The following is a 17,183-nucleotide window of genomic DNA, read 5'->3' as shown; positions in this document are numbered from 1 at the left end:
CTAAAACTGGACAATTAACAGTTTTGTAACTCTGTAGCTAACGGTGGTTCAAGTACATAAATAAATAAAAATAACATTTAAAAATAAAGAGGTATGTTTATAATCTAAGATGTACCACTGGGAGTCATCCGCACTGAAACCTCTTACTTCCTTTTGAAGACTAGGAAGAAATAATCTGAGTGGCCACTCGTGTCTCTCTAGGGACTGATCCAAAAATTTCTCCCTACAATTTCCTTTATCAATTTCAGAAGTTTTCACTCTGTTGCAGAATATACTGAGTTTTTAGAAAGAACCCAGTGTTTTGTACAGCAACCTCTGAAGTCTAGGCATAGAGGCATCCTGGAATCATGCAAGCTCGTAAATTTGAGGAAATAACTCTCTTATTAGGAACAGGGCCCTTAATTGCTTTGTCTTTGATGATATAAAAAACAAAAATGAGGGATAATGGTAATTGGGGCAATTGGACTATGCAATAACAGTTGTTTGTATTTTAAATCCAGAAAAAGTCTGACACTGTTAGCATCATGCCAGTGGCCCAAGTACACACACACACACACACACACACACACAAACACACATACACGCACACATTTTCCAGGTGCTGCTGTTCTGTACTGGGCTGCCACCTACTGGTTACAGAAGTTAATGCAACATGTTGCTGGACTGATGACATCATAGATGATTAATCGAGAGATAGGTAGATGGAGAAAACATAGAGAGAGATGGACACAGAGAAAGAGAAAAACTTTGTTCTCTTTTATACTTTAGTGAAAAGGTATAGTAGGTAAAAACTAATGGAGAGAAGAGATATTCCTGTTACAATGTGATCATGGTAATATAGTTATTGATAAAAATTCTTATGAAAGGGGCTGGAGCAATAGTACAGAGGGCAGGGCATTTGCCTTGCATGTGATCAACTCAGGTCCAATTCCCAGCATCACATATGATTCCCCGAGCACTGCCAGGAGTTATTCCTGAGTACAGAACCAAGAATAAGTCCTGAGCATCGCGGGATGTGACCCAAAAACAAAACAATCATGACCACCACGAAAACAAATTCTTGTGAAAATATATTTCCAAGTACAAATAAATGTAGCACTGTAGCACTGTTGTCCCGTTGTTCAGCGATTTGCTCGAGCAGGCACCAGTAACATCTCCATTGTGAGATTTGTTGTTACTGTTTTTGGCACATCGAATACGCCACAGATAGCTTGCCAGGCTCTGCCATGTGAGTGGGATACTCTTGGTAGCTTGCCAGTCTCTCCGAGAGGGACGGAGGAATCGAACCCGGGTCTGCCGTGGGCAAGGCAAACGCCCTACCCACTGTGCTATCACTCCAATCCACAAATAAATGTAATTATTTTTTTAATTTTAAAATAATAGAATTTGTTTTGTTTTGGAGGGCCACACCCAGGCTTACTCCTGGATTTTTTTTTTTTACTCAGGGAATACTCCTGGCAAAACTCAGGGACCCTATGTGTATTAGGACTCTAACCCTGGGTCAGTTACATGCAAAGCAATCACCTTATCCACTGTCTCATCTCTTCAGCCCTGGGAATATAATTCTTGCATAATTAGGAATCTACCTAAGATAATTATCTCTTTTTTTAATTGAGTCACCATGAGATACAGTTACAAAACTTTTATGTTTGAGTTTCAGTCATACAATGATTAAACACCCATCCTTCCACTAGTGTACATTTTCCACCACCAATGTCCCCAGTGTCCCTTTCCCTTCCCCCTCTCCTTGTCCCACCCTTCCTCCTTCTTTTATGACACAACTTTCCTGTTACTCTCTCTCTACTTATGAGCATTATGGTCGCAATACAGATAATGAAAGGTCATCATGTTTGGTCCTCTATAAGATAATTATCTTAATGTCACATGCTTAGACATCAGTGAAATGGACCACAAATAACCTCAATTTATATTACATTTTCATAGTTTTTAATGGAGCAAAGGATTTTCAAGAAGTTTTATGTGTAGGAACATATCTAGACAGCACAAGCAGATTTACCTGCAATAAAGTATAATTTCACAGACATCCTTATAAAAAGTTGTCTATTCAAAAAACACTTCAGTAATTTTTAACTGTACACATTATATGCTTTCTTTTTCACTAAATTAAATGATTTATTTTTTTGTCTGGGACTATACCTAGCAGGCTTTTTGCGTGAGGGTCACTCCTGGCCATATTTGGACCATAAGTGATGCCAGAGTTTGAACCTGGGCTGCTCCCATTCAAAGTAGATGCTCAATCACAGAGTTATCTCTCTGGCCTTGAGGGATTTATTTAAATAATTTGCTGCTGATGCCAGAGAGGTAGTTCAAAGAACTGAAGCATATGCTTTGTATGCAGAATGCCTCAACTCGATCCCCACTTGGCATGGTCCCCTGAGTGCTACCAGGAACAGCCCCCAACTACCTTGTTGTGAATAATCCCTAAGTACTTGCAGGTGTGACACACACAAAAAAGGTAAATCTATATATAGCACCATTATTTACATATATATCTATATCATTTTATCTATATATAACTAACATATATAACTAAGAACTGGAGCGATAGCACAGTGGGTTGGGCGTTTGCCTTGCATGCGGCCAACCTGGGTTTGATTCCTCCGTCCCTCTCAGAGTGCCCAGCAAGCTACCGAGAGTATCTCACCCACACGGCAGAGCCTGGCAAGCTACCCATGGCTTATTCGATGTGCCAAAAACAGTAACAACAAGTCTCACAATGGAGACGTTACTGGTGCCTGCTCGAGCAAATCGATGAACAACGGGACGACAGTGCTACAGTGTTACACACATAACTAAATTTATATATTATTTTAGATATACATACATTGAAAATATAAGGTATTAATTCCATTGATTTCAGGTTGTCTTTTGGGTTCTTCTGTTTTCTCACTGTATTCAAACACTATGGTTTACAAAGCTGTTCTTTATACAGTTGCTTCGGGCATTGAATATTCCAGCACCAATCCCACCACCAGGGTGACCTTCCCTCCACGGTTTCCCCAGTTCCCACCCAACCCCCAAACTTACCCCCTTAGCAGGCAGAAAATAATTTACTTTATATTGCTCGTCTTTTTAAAAAATAAAAGTTACTGTTTTAGCCAGCATATTCTTCATTAGTCAGAAATGTTAAATATACTACAGAGAAAAATCTGTCCAAACAGTATTATCAGGAAGAACTGGCACAATAGCAGTATGGCCTTCCATATTACTTAGAACTTTTTTTTTTAACCTTAATCTTTGAATCTGCCTGAGTCAGTTGCTTTGCAGGCACTTTTAGCTCAGTTCTGAAGGTCCTTCTGTTTCTTGAGGCTCTTCCCAGCTGATTTGTTATCTGCTCTGCGGTATTTCACAAGATCTGCAAAACATATTATTTGGTTTTAAATTCCAGAGAGCTGACAAGTTAAAACTATTACATGCTTTCTAATCTTTTTCAGTGTACTTAAGTTTTACTTATGTCTATTTTTTTAGAAACTCATGTTTTTTTACAGAGGCAATAATGCATGTAACTTTTTTTTAATATATCTGTGTTTTCAGTTCCCCTATAGCAAGTAAATAAAAGAAATTTGACAAAGAAAATGTCATCTAACTTGTAATCACCAAATGATGACTGCATTTATGTTATCCTTATCATTGAAATGATAAAATAACTTTCAAGATGAAGTGAAATTGTACTTACAAGTTTTAAGAAACAAGGGTAATATATAAAGAGCAGTAAGTTATGGGGATTGTGGAGGAAAAACTGTCCTCTGACCCAAACGGTGGGAAAGTGGTATATTTGAATTCTAATAGTAGGTCTGTCTGATTTTGGACCTTTCATTGCACTTAGTTGCTATTTATTAGTTTCCTCTTTAAAATGGTTCTAATAATACTGAATCTCTATGGATTTGTTATAAGAATTACTCTTTTGGAAATCACTAAAGAAACTTAAATTCTGCTATGAAAACGACTGGGTGCATGCTATCATTTAAACATAACAGAAAGCTGTGTGCATTTACCTGTCCTGTTTTGTTTATACTTTAGTTACTGCCTGAGAACTTCTGACCATACAGCTGCTTAAAGGAAACAGGATATGGGGAAGTATCCGGACTGTTCGTTTTTTAAATTCCTTTGTAAAAATGTTATTGATCTTCCTCGGAAATACATTCATCATATACAAGCAGCTTTGGAAAATATAAACTAAAAACTATGACCCCTAATTCTCATAATTGCTAGGGAAATATTTATCTCTTGGATGGGAATAAAGTACTTCCTTTGAGGAGCATTTCACTTACAGACTCCCTGAACACAGACACTTTGTTTATCCATCGTGTGTGTACCCCCACAGCAACCAAGAGAGGCCTTGCACATAATATGAGGCTCCATAAATATTTCTTAAGCTGTAGTTTCTCCTTAGAGCAAGGAGTGGAAGATAAGTAAGTCAGGGTTTCTGTTCTCAAGAAATGACTCACACACTGGATCAAGCTGTCTTCAGTAACTCAACCACAGTGGGCTGTACTAAGGGGAGAAGAATATACAACAGCCTGGAGTGGGGGAGTGATGGTTAAGACATCTTTAATTCCAGGGGCTGGAGCGATAGCACAGCGGGTAGGGCGTTTGCCTTGCATGCGGCCGACCCGGGTTCGAGTCCCAGCATCCCATATGGTCTCCTGAGCTCAGCCAGGGGTAATTCCTGAGTGCAGAGCCAGGAGTGACCCCTGTGCATCGCCGGGTGTGACCAAAAAGCAAAAAAAAAAAAAAAAAAAAAAAAAAAAGACATCTTTAATTCTGGTAACTTGTTGGTCTCAAAGAACAAAGCAGAGTTCTCCCTATCCAGGGGACACCTATGATACGGTTCAGGGAGTCTGCCAACATAGAGAGAGCAGGACCCAGCAAGTGTTAGAACATGAGACTGGGCACCTCTAAATGGTTTGAAAAGGTCTTCTTATGTTCTGTATCTAATAGAACATAACCAATGTTCTATAACCTGAGATCTGGGGGATCTGGGAGATCTGCACACCTGGCAATGCTAAGGGGTAACTTGGGCATGGGAGTTTGGGGTTTCGGGGTGTGCCATACAGGAGATGATCAAACCCTGGGACTTACACACACAAGTGCTCAACAGTCCTAACCTAGAATCACATCCCTAATCTAGTATTTATAATTGTGGTGTGTGTGTGTGTGTGTGTGTGTGTGTGTGTGTGTGTTTGGAGCCACTCTCAGCTGTGCTCAGGAATTACTCCTGACTCCACACTCAGGTACAACTCTTGATGAAGCTCCCCATAGGATCATAGGGAGTGCTGGGCTCCAACCTGGTAGGCAGTGTGCAAGGCAAGCATCTTCCGTGTTGTACTATGGCCCTGGCCCATGATTTGCTTCTTAAACACTTTCTACTCATAACTCCTTTTCACCCCAGAAGTGCAACACAGGCAAGCACTTCCAAAAAACACCCTGGATTCATTCTGAATTTGATTTTGACTTAATTTTTGGTGACAGTGCATTCAAAAATCTTTCACAGTTTTCCCAGACTTCAGATTCAGTTATGCAATTCACAATTTAAGAAGCTAGGCTCTATGAAACAACTCAAGTGTTGAAGCGGATAAAGACAGAATACTACTCAGTGATGAGAAGGGATGAAATTTTGCAGTTTATTGCTGCTTAGGTGGAATTTGGAGGAAGTTATGTTAAGTGAAGAAATCAGAAAGAAAAATACACACACACTATCTCAATCATTTGGAAAGTATAAAGAAACAAAGAATTAAAGATTCCCCAATGGAAACAACCTTGAAACATGATCGATAGAACTGTGATTTGAGGTTGCTGGGGGCTGAGGGAAGGAACATTAGGATAATGGTGGAGGGATCCTGACTCTCTGTTTTGGAGCATGGGGTAGCAGCACTGCAGGTATGTACACACACACACACACACACACACACAACTGAGATTCAATCCTGACACCACATATGATCCCCTGAGCACAGAGCCATGAGCACCACTGAGTGTGGCCTAAAAACAAAAACAAAAATATGTAAGTTAACACTACGACAACCAGACGTAAAGATCCTCAACAAAATATTAGCAAATAGAATCCAATGACTCATCAAAAAGATCATACACCATGACCACGTAGGATTCATCCCAGGGATGCAAGGATGGCTTAACATTCGCAAGTCAATCAACATAATTCATCAGATTAATAAAAGAAATAATAAAAACCATATTATCATATCAATAGATGCAGAGAAAGCATTTGACAAGATTCAGCACCCGTTTATGATGAAAACTCTCAGCAGAATGGACATCAAAGGAACTTTCCTCAATATAGTCAAAGCCATCTACCAAAAGCCCATGGCAAGTATCATTCTCAATGGGGAAAAACTGAAAGCCTTCCCTCTAAGATTGGGCACAAAGCAAGGTTGCCCGCTTTCACCACTCATATTCAATATAGTACTGGAAGTCCTGGCCATAGCAGTTAGACAAGGAAAAGATATCAAGGGCATACAAATAGGAAAGGAAGGATCAAGTTCTCACTATTTGCATATGATATGATACTATACTTGGAAAACCCTAAAGACTCTACAAAAAAGGTCCTAGAAACAATAAGTCGATATAGTAAAGTGGAGGCTACAAAATCAACACCCAAAAGTTTATCGCTTTCTTATATACAAATAATGAAAGAGAAGAAAGAGACATTAAAAAAGAAATCCTGTTCACAATAGTACCTCAGAAAATCAAGTACCTTGGAATCAGCTTAACCAAAGAGGTGAAGGACCTATACAAGGAAAATTACAAAACACGACTTCAAGAAATAAAGGAGGACATTAGGAAATGGAAACACATCCCCTGCTCATGGATAGGGAGAAAATTAACATTATCAAAATGGCAATGCTGCCCAAAGCACTATACAAATTTAATGCAGTCCCTATCAGGATACCCATGAGATTTTTCAAAGAAATAGACAAAACACTCCTGAAATTTATATGGAACAATAAATCCCCACGAATAGCTAAAGCAATCCTTGGAAAAAAGAAGATGGGTGGCGTCACCTTCCCCAACTTCAAACTCTACTACAAAGCAGTAATAATTAAAACAGCATGGTATTGGGATAAAAACACACCCAAAGACCAATGGAACAGAGTTGAATTTCCTGTCACAGACCCCCAGATATATGGCCACTTAATCTTTGACAAAGGAGCAAGAAATGCAAAGTGGAATAAGGAAAGCCTCTTCAACAAGTGGTGCTGGGAAAACTGGATAGCTACCTGCAAAAAAATAAACTCTGACCTCTGTCTAATGCCAGGCACAAAAGTCAGATCAAAGTGGATTAAAAACCTCAATATTAGACATGAATCTATAAGGTCCATAGAAGAAAATGTAGGCAGAACTCTCCATGACATTGAAGCTAAAAACATCTTTAAGGATGAAACAGCACTGACCATGCAAGTGCAAGCAAACATAAACAAATGGGACTACATCAAACTAAGAAGCTTCTGCACTTCAAAAGAAACAGTGACCAAAATACAGAAAAAGCCCACAGAATGGGAAAGAATATTTACCCAATACCCATCTGATAAGGGATTAATATCCAGGATATACAAGATACTTGTAGAATTGTATATGAAAAAAACCTCCAACCCCATCAAAAAATGGGGAGAAGAAATGAACAGAAGTTTCCTCAAAAAAGAAATACAAATGGCCAAAAGGCACATAAAAAAATGCTCCACATCCCTAGTCATCAGAGAGATGCAATCAAAACAACAATGAGATATCATCTCACACCACAGAGACTGGCACACATTCAAAAGAACAAAAGCAATCAGTGCTGGCGTGGATGTGGGGGAAAAGGGACGCTCCTTCACTGTTGGTGGGAATGCCGACTGGTCCAGCCTTTCTGGAAAACAATATGGACAGTTCTTCAAAAACTAGAAATTGAGCTTCCATATGACCCTTCAATACCACTTCTGGGAATATATCCCGAGGATACAAAAGAGCACAGTAGAAATAACATCTGTACCTATATAATCATTGTAGCTCTATTCACAATAGCCAAAATCTGGAAACAATCCGAGTGCCCTAAAACAGATGACTGGTTAAAGAAACTTTGGTCCATCTACACTATGGAATATTATACAGCTATTAGGAGAGATGAAGTTATGAAATTTGCTTATAAATGGATAAACATGGAGAGTATCATGCTAAGTAAAATGAGTCAGAAAGAGAGGGACAGACATAGAGGGACTGCACTCATTTGTGGAATGTAGGGTAGCATCACATGAGGCTGACACCAAGGATGGTAGATACAAGGGCCAGGGGGATTGCCCCATAGCTGGAAGACTGCTTCATGAATGGAAGGGAGAAGGCAGATGGAATAGAGAAGGGATCACTAGAAAATGATGGCTAGAGGAGCCAGTTGGGATGAAAGATGCATGCCGAAAGTAGGGAATGGGCCAAACATGATGACCTCTCAGTGTCTGTATTGCAAGCTATAATGCCCAAAAGTAGAGAGAGAGAGTAATGGGGAATATTGTCTGCCATGGAGGCAGGGAGAGGGTGGGAAAGGGGAGAGATACCCGGGATATTGGTGGTGGGGAATGTGCACTGGTGGAGGGATGGGTGTTTGATCATTGTAAGATTGTAACCCAAACATGAAAGCTTGTAACTATCTCACAGTGATTCAATAAAATTTTAAATTTTTTTTAAAAAGCACTATGATAACCATGCTACCTAAACAGAGTAAAAATTTTTTCCTTATTTATTTTCAAAAACAGGAAGTAGCATCTAACCTAGGAATAGTGGGTTCTAAAGTAATGTGCAGTTACTTAAGAACATATGCAAAATGATTCAGGAAAAAAATCAGAACATCTGTTTATATTAATCTTTTTATTTATTAAAATATCACCTAAAAATTTGTTCCTATTACATTTTACTGGGGAAAACATGTCTTTTCTTTTTGATTATTATATTTTAGATTGTTGCTCTCATTCTAGGACTAGAGCGATAGCACAGTAGGTAGGGCATTTGCCTTGCACGCACTGACCTGGGATCAATTCCTCTGTCCCTCTCGGAGAGCCTGGCAAGCTACCAAGAGTATCCCACCAGCATGGCAGAGCCTGGCAAGCTACCCGTGGCATATTCGATATGCCAAAAACAGTAACAACACATTTCACAATGGAGACGTTACTGGTGCCCGCTCAAGCAAATCAATGAACAACAGGACAACAGTGCTACAGCGGTACAGTGCTACAGTGCTACTCTCATTCTAAATGAGTTGAGTGAGTACAGCGTATTTTATGAAAAAAAATTCATGTTGAGTGCACAGTCAAAGAAAAAAATTTTTTTTGCGTTAGGGCTATACCTGTCCTTTTCAGGGGCTACATACTCCTACCTCTGTGCTTGAGGTTTGCTCTCAGTGGTGCTCAGGACACCATGCAGTGCCAGGGATCAAACCCAGGCCTCCCTGCAAACATGCACTCAGTTCTTTGTGCTATCTCCGTGGGGCCCCCAGATTTTTATTGATGATCATATGAAATAGAAAAATAAAAAGAGTCCAGAGATAGTCTGGGGAGGAAAGGCACTAGTCTCGCATGTGGCCAACCCCAGTTCAATCTCAGCATCACATATGGTCCCCACATGTGATTGGTCAGGCATCATTCCTGAGCCAAGAGACAAAATAGTCCCTGAGCTGCTGGAGTCGGGGTGATAAGTTAGGGAAGGGAGCACTAGAACAACGAGGGTGTGGGAAAGTGTCTACCACAGAGGCAGGCTGAGATCTGGGAGGAGAACTGGAAACATTAGTGGAGAGTAGCAGGAACTGGCGACGGGATTGATGTTGGAACAATATGCGCCTGAAATTCAATCATAAGTATCTTTGTAATTCATGATGATTCAACATAAATTAAGAAAACATTAAAAAATAGTTTGTGAGCACTGCTGGGTATGGCCCAAAAAACTACCAACCGCCCAGGTTAAAAAAAAAATTACAAGGCCTAGGCAGTAAGGGAGTCAGGTACTCACACTTGCAAACAAGTTGTCTACAAATCTACATCCCTGGTGAGAAGATATTACCTTTATTTCCTCTCTGTATAAACCAAGAAGTAGAATTATTAGATCAGAGGATAATTCTATTTGCAACTTTCTGAAAAATATCCATATTCTATAGTAGATGTACCAGTTATATTCCCATCACCTATGTACAATGCTCCCTTTCCTTCACAGTCTTGCCAATGCTTGCTATAGTTTATCTTTTATTATAACCATCATTGTAACAGTTTACTTAGTCATATCTCATTATGGTTTCCCTCATGATTAGTGTCGTTGAACATCTTTTCATGTACATATTGGCCATTTGTATATATTCTTTGAAAAAATTGTACTAAGATCTTTTACTTGTTTTTTTAGTAATTAAATTGCATGAATTCCTTATATTTTTCTATATTTATTTCTTATATGATAGATTGTTGGCAAGTATTTTCTCCCATTCCACATATTTCCTTCTATTTTGCTGCTTACTTTTCTGTAAAGAAGCTTTTAAAGTTTGATGCAGTTCCATTTGTCTGCTTTGGCTTTTGTTGCTTGTGGTTTTGGTGTCAGACACAAGAAAACTTTGCCAAGATCAATGTCCCAAAAAGCTTACTCCCAATGTTTTCTTAATGCAATTTTAGATTATCAGACTTTCTGTTTAAGTCTTTAATCTAGCTTGTTGTTGTATAAAATAAGGGTCCAATTTCATCCTTTCACATGTAGCAATCAAGTATTTCCAACACCATTTGTTAAAAAGGCTCTTCTTTCCCCACAATAGTACTGGGTCCCTAGTGAGTATTAATTGACTTGGGCTTCTTTGGAATTTTTGTCTATTATGATTACTCATATATGTGTGTGTGTGTGTGTGTGTGTGTGTGTGTGTGTGTGTGTGCCTCTCGGAGATCCCAGCAAGCTACTGAGAGTGTCCTGCCCACACGGCAGAGCCTGGCAAGCTTCCCATGACGTATTTGATATGCCAAAACAGTAACGATAACATGTTTCATTCCCCTGACTCTGAAAGAGCCTCCAATCATTGGGAAAGACGAGTTAGGAGAGGCTGCTAAAATCTCAGGGCTGGGACGAATGGAGACGTTACTGGTGCCTGCTCAAGTAAATCGATGAACAGCAGGATGACAGTGATACAGTGACAGTGATGATGATGAATGTGCATTTTTAAGGAAGTTTCATACCAGTTTGCTTACTATAGTTTTGTAATAAAGTTAAAATCAGAAATTGAGATGCATGATAAAGGGGAAGCACTGCCAAGAGAACACATGAGAGTAGAGAGAAACTTAAGGAGAAATTTCCCTACTAATCATATATTTTCAAATATTTTAACACTCACCCTTAAATAATGACATGAGGTTATTTTTTTGTAGGTTGATCGGTATGGTACTTTTTGTTTTTGACTAATAGACTCATGCATAATTTACAAAGACATTAAGAGGGAGAAAATGATCAGTGGCATTTAACCCAGAAAACTCTGAAGGGAAGATCTCCAAACATGGGCATGCTCTTCAAACATAATGATGTGATACACTACAAAGAAAGTAGCACTGTCCTCCCGTTGATCATCAATTTGCTCAAGTGGGCACCAGTAATGTCTCCATTATGAGACTTGTCACAGTTTTTGGCATATTGAATACGCCACAAGGAGCTTGCCAGCTTCTCCCATGCGTGCAGGATACTCGGCTCTCCAAGAGGGACAGAGGAATAGAGAGGAACCCTGGTCAGCCACACGCAAGGCAAATTGCTATTGCTCCAGCCCACTACAAAGAAAGTAGCCACTAAAATCCACAGATTCAAAACCATGACAAAGAATTTGGAAATTAATTCAAAGAACTCAACTCTGACATGGTGCCCAGCATGAGGGAAAATAGTTGTCAGTGCTGGAAATGCTTCCACAGACTCTCTGAGAGAATGGGACAGGTGGCAAGTAGGTCCTAAGAAGGGAATGAGAACCAGGAAATGAGACATTCCAGGTACAGAGGCTGGAGCACAGGCTTTGCATGTAGGAGCCCCATGCTCCAGCCCCAGTACCGCCAAATATCACTTGTCACTTGTCATCCCATTAATCCTCAATTTGCTTGAGCGGGCACCAGTAACGTCTCCATTTGTCCCTGTCACATGCTAGTGTAGCCCAATGATACATGCTTGCTCCAGAAACAGGAAGAGCCTCATATCGTTCATTCAGAGTTTTGACGAAGAAGTCTGACCATCTCGTTGGTGGGCAGCCACGTGGTCTTTTGAAGTCCCCTGGAATCCAGTCAGTAACAGCTCAAGTGCAGCGGTCATCTCTGAATTGCACTATGTCTCCGGCCCATCTGATTTTTGACGCCTTGGCAAACGAGACAGCGTTCCTGATTCTTGACCATTGACGGAAGTTGGAACTCCGGATTCCTTCTCTCACTTGAGTGAGACGTGATACTCCTAGCATAGCTCTTTTGATTCCTCTTTGGGATACCCGAATAATGTTCTCATCCTGTTTTTGTAGGGTCCAGGTCTCTGAGGCGTATATTAGTGCAGGAAGAACGGTGGAGTCTTTTCGACACCACCAGATATAGCACATATATATAACACACACATAATATTATGTAGGACTGTCAAGGAATTCCAGCAAACATCAGGAACTAAAAGCAGAAAATAAAGAATCTCCCTATAGCTGTCAGTAATAGCATGTCCCATCAACATTCTGATTTTGGCATCTAATTTCCAAAACTATAAAGAACTAAATTTCTTTTGGGGGTGGGGGTTGGGGAGCATTTTTGGGTCACACCCAGCACTGCTCAGAGGTTACTCCTGGCTCTGCACTGAGAAATTACTCCTGGCGGTGCTCTGGAGACCATATGGGATGCTGGGGATCAAACCCGAGTCGGTTGCATGCAAGGCAAATGCCCTACCCGCTGTACTATCACTCGGGCCCAAAAACTAAGTTTCTATGGTTAAAAAAAAAAAAATAGGAGGCCCGGAGAGGGCTCAGTAGGCTGAGGGGCTGGAGCGATAGCACAACGGGTGGGGCATTTGCCTTGTACATGGCCGACCGGGCTTCCATTCCCAGCATCCCATATGGTCCCCGAGCACTGCCGGGAGTAATTCCTGAGTGCAGAGCCAGGAGTAACCCCTGTGCATCGCCGGGTGTGACCCAAAAAGAAAAATAAATAGGTTGAGTACATTCTTCATATGCAGGAGCACAGGGTTTGATTCTCAGCACCATGTAGTCCCCCGAGCACCATCTGGTGTGGCCCCTAAACAAAAAAAAACAACAAAAATTAATTTTAAAAATAGAAAGAAGTCAACACTGTAATTATCTAGATTGACAAAAACACTAAACAACTAAACAATGTATCTTAATAACCATTACATTTACTAATAATTATAATTACAATGATTTATTTTAGAGAAAAATTCTGCTATAAAGTAAAGGATTTTGTTTTTTACTTGGTAGGTTTTTGTTGCTTTTTTTTCCCCCAGTGTTGGTGCTTAAACTTAGAGCCTCACACACACAGGGCGAGTGAGTGCTCTACCAATAGTTATATCTGTGGCTTGGAAAAATTGTTTTTTTTTCTTTTTAGGATCACATTGCTCCTCTAAACATTCCTTTACCAGTTTTACTAATTATTTTTGTTTGGGGGCCATCCCTGTCAGTTCTCAGGGGCTAATTCTGCTCTGTGCTCTCCTATGGTGTCAGCAGACCATATAGCTAGGATCAATCCTGGGATTCCAGTAAAGCATGAGTTCACACCATGAAGCTATCTCTCCAACTCTTAGTTTGGCTATTTCTAAATTAAATGATAGATATTTCTGTCTCCATTCCATTTTTCACTGCCTGAATATTCCTGTCTACTTAACATTCTCATCTCAGTCGTATCACCAAGGAGAACATGATAAGACACTGTGAAATGTTAGGAATTGCTCAGCTAGCAAAGATAAAACAGACTTGATCCCAGTTCCTAGATAACATAGGGTCATAAAAGCAAATCGAACTGTCACACAACCAACTACAAACTACCAGATTTGTAGTAGAGAGTCACATGTATTTTGAAAGAGGTATAATGAAAATCAAAATGGGGCTCCTAAGAGAAATAAGATCATTTTGTAGAGGAAACGTAACAATAAGAACAATAGTTAACATATACTGAGGTGTACTGATGATGACATACTGAGGTTGGTGCATGTACTTTATTCAATCCTGATGTCAACTTGTGGGTTTGTCTGAGGGGTTACGTTCTTTGTACATAGGAAGAAAATAGCTAGAGTTTCCCAGAAAAGGTACTCTGGCAGGGGATATTCCTTTTCCATCCAAAGACTGGATTTTGGTGGAGAATAAGCTCTCATCTGGTCAAGAGCTGTCCTGTCCAACAGAACAAGCCACAAGTACTTTCCAAACGTGGTTGACCACAATGGGGAAGTGAAAAATGCCAGGGTTTTGAAGGTTTAGTACCAAAATAAAAACATCACATACCTCATTAATAACTTTAAATTGATTAGTGTTGAGCTGCTAATATTTTAAACACAGGGTAAAACTAATGACATTATAATGTCACATTTTGCTTTTGTTATTTTAATGTAGACATCAGAAAATGTTTTACATTACACATGTGACCTGCATTGCATTTCTCTTGGACAGTACTGCTTTAGGGTGAGGGTAAAGGAGGTATCAACTAGTAAATACATATCATCAGCAATGGTTCACTTTGGTAGCACACAGTCTGGAACTAAATGCCACTTATCAAGATAAAATATGCCATCTTAGGGGCTAGAGAGATAGTTCAGTGGGTAGGACATCTGCCTTGCACACGTCTGAGCCGGGTTTGATCCCAGTACCCCACAAGTTCTCCTGATCACTGACATAAGTTATCACTGAGCACAGAGCCAAAGTTAAGCACAGAGTCAGGAATAAGCCCTGAGAACAGTTGAGTGTGGCCCAGAGACGTGTATGTGTGTGTGTGTGTGTGTGTGTATGTTGTTCCCACAATGATATAAGCCCCTCCTCTGAGCTTAGAACCTACATGACAATCCAATAGCAAAATGGACACACAATGTCCGCCTCTGTTTCTAATTATCATTCTCCTTGAAGAAAGGGCAGAAGCAGAAACTAGGTAAGATGTGCCTGAAACATTCTATACAGGAGGTACTGGAGTGCTAGCACAGCAGGTAGGGCGTTTGCCTTGCACGCGGTAAACCAGGGTTCAAATCCCAACATCCCATATGGTCCCCTGAGCACCGCCAGGGGTGATTCCTGAGTGCATGAGCCAGGAGTGACTCCTGTGCATTGCTAGGTGTGACCCAAAAAGCAAAAAAACAACAAACAAACAAACAAAAAACATTCTATACATGAAAACAAGGTAATTCCCAGGAAATTAGGAAATACAACAATGGGTCCGTGCCATAGAGGCACAGGATCCCTAGTCACCAACATTGAAACAATTTGAGCAACAAAACAACATAGCCTAGTTGTCCAGCAGGTAACAGACCCTTTGGCTATGGCTCTCAGAAAGACTCAAACCAAGAAGCCATCTAAACATCTTGGTTGTTGCCAATCAGTTAAGTAGCCAATCCAGGAAGCCAGCCCACACCAGAGGTTACACTCCTCAGGGGATTTTTCTGCAGGCCAAGGCTCCACTAATCCTGAAGATCTTGGAGACCTCTAGGCCCGACATTCTCTTCCTGTAACAACAGACTAGCGACATTCTTCAGAAAGACCTATGCAGGCTGAGGCAGCCTGGAAAAGGCCATAAAGTTAGCTTTGCAAAAAAAGCAAGTCCTGGGGCCGGAGTGATAGCACAGTGGGTAGGGCGTTTGCCTTGCACGCAGCCTACCCAGGTTCGATCCCCGGCATCCCATATGGTCCCCCAAGCACCACCAGGAGTAATTCCTGAGTGCAAAGCCAGGAGTAACCCTGAGCATCGCTGGGTGTGACCCAAAAAGAAAAAAAAAAAAAAAAAGCAAGTCCTGGGGCTAGAGCGATAGCACAGTGGGTAGGGCGTTTAGATGTGGGTCAATTCTAGCATCCCATATGGTCCCCCGAGCACCACAAGGAGTAATTCTTGAGTGCATGAGCCAGCAGTAATCCCTGTGCAACACTGGGTGTGACCCAAAAAGAAAAAGAAAAAAAAAGCAAGTCCCCACTATGGTATATTGGTATATTCATATCTCAACTTGGGGCACATGATTCCTTTCTTTTACCTTATGAGACTGTCCTCTCTCCTAACACTTACTTCATAGTATCTCTGGCCTTTCGAGAAAATCGATGCGCAACGGGATAACAGTGATACAAACAGTGATACAGTGATCTCTGGCCTTTCTGAAAGCCTCACAAGCCCCTGAACCAGATGGTGACTGGGGCTGACTTCTTTCTACTGCCCTAATTGCCCCAGCATCCTTACCCCATCCACCGCACTAGCACAGGATTAAGATACAAAGCACAAAATAAAAAACTCTCAGACCATGCTAATACTAATTATTGGACAACTAAACTGGGAAGATAGATCATCTCCCATATGAAACAACTGCGCTGCTCAGGTAGGTGAGCCAGAGCTCCGGACCTGTCCAGCAGAGGGGCTTGTCCTGACTTAAAGGCATATGGAAAGGGAGGGAAGACCCAGCGAGCACTATCTCAAGCATGTGAGGACACTAAAGCTCCCCTGTGATAATCATCAGTATTTAAGTCATTGTGGACAACATAGACTCTTGGACTTATGAGCGTAGCACTTAACCTTTGTGCTCTGCCTCCCCACAACCATAGCCACAGTCTGATTACCAATACAGATCATAGAAAATCTGAATTTTGCTTGAGAAGCAGCTCAAAGGACTGAGTACATGATTTGTATGTAGGAAACCCGGGTTGAAGTCCTGGCCCCTCAGTGTCCTCTGAGCACCACCAGGTGTGACCTCTGAGCACAGAGTTATGAGTAGGCATCCAGCTCCATCGGGAAGTGGCCCAAATGAAACAAAACAAACAAAAAAACCAAAAAAAAAACTGAAGAAATCTGGAGTCAACGGATGCTCGAGAGATGATATAGAGGGTAGTGTTCGACCGCCGAGATGTGATCCGGGGGCCGCACGTATGTGCGGCCTCTCCGCAGCTGTACAAGCGTGAATCCAGACCCAGCAAAACCTCTTTTGGTGTGAGCAACTCCTCGCAGAATGTCTCCAGCCTGAGAACT

This window comes from Sorex araneus, chromosome 4, assembly GCF_027595985.1.
Source record: "Sorex araneus isolate mSorAra2 chromosome 4, mSorAra2.pri, whole genome shotgun sequence".
Classification (NCBI taxonomy): Eukaryota; Metazoa; Chordata; class Mammalia; order Eulipotyphla; family Soricidae; genus Sorex; species Sorex araneus.
The sequence above is the reverse complement of the archived record's forward strand: the minus strand, read 5'-3'. Positions refer to the sequence as shown.